Source organism: Ailuropoda melanoleuca, chromosome X (assembly GCF_002007445.2).
Source record: "Ailuropoda melanoleuca isolate Jingjing chromosome X, ASM200744v2, whole genome shotgun sequence".
NCBI lineage: Eukaryota > Metazoa > Chordata > Mammalia > Carnivora > Ursidae > Ailuropoda > Ailuropoda melanoleuca.
In genome coordinates, this window is record NC_048238.1 from 29,731,024 (window position 1) to 29,735,278 (window position 4,255).

The 4,255-nt window shown below is 38.9% G+C and overlaps 1 pseudogene; it reads right to left on the reverse strand.

The window, feature by feature from the left end:
• Nucleotides 1–204: 204 nt before the first annotated feature.
• LOC105242131 lies at nt 205–1,985 on the reverse strand (annotated as a pseudogene).
• Between the last annotated feature and the right edge of the window lie 2,270 nt (nt 1,986–4,255).

The following is a 4,255-nucleotide window of genomic DNA, read 5'->3' on the forward strand; positions in this document are numbered from 1 at the left end:
ATGGAGGATTCATAAAACATGTTTGGAAAAATCTGTTAGTTTTCTTTGTCCAGATTAAGAAAGAGTAACTAAGTTTATCAATATCTGACATCCTTCATATACTGTGGTTAGCAAATTAGTAATAGCACTCCTGCCTCTGTACTTACTAATTAAGACTTTTGAACAAATGTGAATTAGCCCAGTGAGGGAGGTCACCAAATAAACCTAAACTTTTTCTTTTTCAGTCATGTTAACCTTGTCCACTCTGTTCTCCTTTTTAGCACTTGAAGACAACAGGCTGAGTTGGCAGATACTGCTTATGGATTCCTGAAGTTGTTGACAGGTAAATCTCAGTTTTATTGAATCTTTGAGAGTAGGAATAGGATTTGCAGTCTGACGGAGGATATTGGAAAGGTCCATACTAGGTGTTTTCTGAGGGGCCAACAGAGAAGCCCCTTAGTTTCTAGCTGAGCTGTCATTTTCTTCATATAAAGTTGTTCATTTATTTCTGTTTTCTCATGTCCACTCAAAACAAGACTGTTAGCTTCTTTACTTGTTTTATTCCCTTCTGTTTTGGTTTTCTTGGGACACTCTTCTTTATTTGGTGAGGATGTCCTCTTGACTCCTACTATAGGATTAGTTCATTTTGCTACTACATTCCCTGAAGGTCTAGGTGGTTGGTTTACAAGGCATGTTGAAGAATGGACTCTAGGGACTGTAGGCGTTGGTCGTGGAGAAATGGTTGGTTGTGTGGAAGTTTGAGACATGCTTATATGTGATGTACCCCCTGAACTTTCACTGGAATTTACCTGTGACACAGAAACTTCACTAACCTGAATGTTGGTCATGCATGTTGCTGTTACAATTGGAGCAGGACTGTTACTGTCCCAGGAGTTGCCAGAACAAGTCAGTGGACCCGTCTTCAGAGCACTAGTAGGTTAGGCATAGGCATGAAATAGTAGAGGCTGCGGTCCCTCAGACATATCAATCTGCCACCTTCTGTTGAATAATTTTACCTTTTCGGAGGCACCTGATTAGGTGGTTGTTGGAGTTGATTTGTTTTGTACACGCGCTACAGCAATTTTCACATAAACTTCAAATAATTTGCTACTTACTGCATGCCTATAAATTGTGTCTGTGAAAGACTGAATATCATAGGGGAAAGTAACATTGAGGTTATCAGAGTTTTTTGGTTTTTTAGACACTAAGTCAATCACCTCTATTATATGAAATTCTTTTGTATTCTTTTTCAACCTCCTTTAATTCTTACTGTGGATCACTTTTCTCCCTGCCCCTGGATGGAATTCCTGACATGCCCTCTAGTTTTTCCAGTCCCTCCTAAACAATAACAAAAAAAATTCAATCTCTTTAAAGCAATTTCATCTCATAATGACTTAACTCCAATCTCATGTAGTGGTATTTCAACTGCCAAACTTATTTGAAGTTAAAGTTTTCTCCCTCCTCAGCACAGAGTTTCTTGAGTATTGGAAGCATCTAACAGGAAAGGACAGGAACTAGTAATGTCTTCTCTTCGTTGTTTGCTGATTACTATATGGCTGCCCCAGGGCAATGGTGAAAAGGACATCATGAGCTTAAGTGACTAGACCAGTTGGAATCTGGTCTTGGGGCACTTTGGTGATAGTATTTTTCCAGTGATGCCTCTTTCCTTCCCAAGGGGTGCATTTACAGGGCCTTTAGCAATATTCCTATTGCAGACCTACCACTGCAACTCCTTGGTGGGCGGAATGCCTTTTTTCTGGCTGGCTGTATCCAACTTCACCCTCAGCCTCTGGGCTTTCAGCTATTTGTAATTGGGGTCCCTACGTATCTCCAATCAGTCATCTGGGTCAGAGTTAAGATTGATAAAACCTAGATTGGATCCCTTTTTTCAAGTTCATATTTGGTCCCCAGGAACCTGCACTTCTGCTCAACCTTTGTTGGAAGAGGAGCTGGCTCCCGGGGCAGTCCTCTCCACTCTGCCACCAGTGAGGCACAGTACCAGCCATGGAGCTTGCCTTTAGAATTAGTAGGCAGAAGTCAGAGTTTGTCCTCTTGTTCCTTGAGCTCTTGGAAACACACAGATTTTCTAATAGATCTCAAAGCTCCTTTCACTCAGGTTGAGGGAAGGTGAAGCACAGCACAATTAAATATTTCTTGAAATAAATCCTCTCACCATTACACCCCCCTACAGTCCCACCAGAGTGGGTAAAATGAAAAAGAAAACACCAAGTGTTAGTAAAGATGGGGAGCCACTGGAACTCTCATATACTACTGGTGGACGTATAAATTGGTATAACAACTAGAAAATGCCTTGACGTTATATACTCTAGCCAAACATATCTATTCTCTATGACCTAGCAATTCCACTCTTGAGGCATATATCTAGAAGACATGCATGCATATGTTCAACAAAAGTATGTTCATAGAAGCTTTATGTTCTACATACATACGCAACAGCACACACCAATATATCAAAAACACAATATTGAGCAGATGAAGCCAGGCACAAGAGATATATACTGTATGACACTATATAAAATCCTTAACATAGGTCAAGTTACTCTATTTATGTTAACAGTCAAGAATGGTGAGGTAATTGGCTGGAAGAAGCTTGAAGGAGGGATCTGTGGTGCTGGTAATATTCTGTTTCCTGATCTGGTGCTAGCATTCTGGGCAAATTTAGTTTCATAAGATTTTATTGAGCTGAACACTTATAATACATGCACTTTTCTTTTGGATATAATACTTGAGTAAGAATTATAAAGCAAAACAAAACCAAAACAAGCCAACAAAAATGAAATTAACTGTCTTGACTTTTTAATCTCACCCTCTTATCTGAACTGGAGATAGGTGATCTGTTAATTGTGTAACACTCAGCATTGGGCCACCCCCTTTGCAAATCCTGCATAGATGAGCCAGCCCCTTGGCTTAGATCTCATGGTTACCAGGCAACTATTGTTCTCTTCTCAGCCTTTGTGGCCTCTTTCTGAGCCTACAGGAAGAACTGCATTTATCATCCTGTGACATAAATGATATGCTTGCTACAAAGCTATCAGAAACTTAGGGACCCAAATGAAGGCTCTGCATATGCTCCTTGGCACGTACTGTAGGTCATGAGGTGCCCAAAGCCTTAAAACAATAAAATCTTACCAAACGGGACCCGAAGTGACAATGTTTCTACATTAGCCTCAAGGGTCACAATTCCAGACTCATTCTGCCCAGATCTTTTGCTAATACTCTATTAATTCACATGGGATATAGATTGACATCATGATGAAATAATTGGGAGGGCTTTGTGGAAAATGTGTCAGAGGGGAAAAGAGATTTATGCTATTAGTCTTTGTTAATTCTTTTATCATGATGCAGGGAGGCGCTCTGAAATGAGCAAATATTTAAGGTTCTTTGAGTCAGATTGTTCTTTCTCATATCCACACATATACTCTGGGCCCAAAAGAGACTGCACTGATTCAAGCAGCACCCAAGTAGCAGGATATTTGGATAGACTCTCTGAAACTGAATTACTAGTCACAGGCATGAAGATTTTCATGTTTCAAGATGCACACTGACAGATTGTTTTCTATTTGGCAATGTCAGTAGCAACACACGGTATTATCAAATTTCCCACATCTCCATTGACACTAGGTAATATTATTTACTGAAATACCTGCATATGTTATATGTATATATTCATATATGTGTATGCACCCACATATCTGTGATGGAACTTTCATAGGTGGAAATGGCCTTCCCAACATTTTAAATTTGAAGAGAGAGAGAATATTGGCCATTATGTTACCTCCTACTTTCCAGGAAAAATCTTTTCAGCACAAAATGACCATTTTATTGAGTTGCTGTTATTCTAACAAAATATAAAACTGAGCTTCTGATCAATCTCTAGCAATGAAACTCTATACAGGAACATAAGGACAATGATCTCAGCTTCCACAATTAGTTTAAAAATTGACAATTACATTAATCTCAGAGGACCTTGGTAGATACTATCTGAAATGGTATTCATTCTTTTGTTCAGAGCATTGTCTAGTGCCAAGCCAATGCCAGAGTAAATTATTAGCAATTATTTTCCTCTCTTTCAATAGCTGGAATATGGAGCAATTCCTGTGGGGTTTTTTTTTATGTAGTTTATTATAACACATGTTGTAATTTCAGAACATATTCTCTTATAACTATCTGAAATTATTATTAGCATGATTTATGAAACCATTTCTGAATGGGAAAATTTCTTCAGATATAGCAAGGAAAATAATGGGGCTCTTAG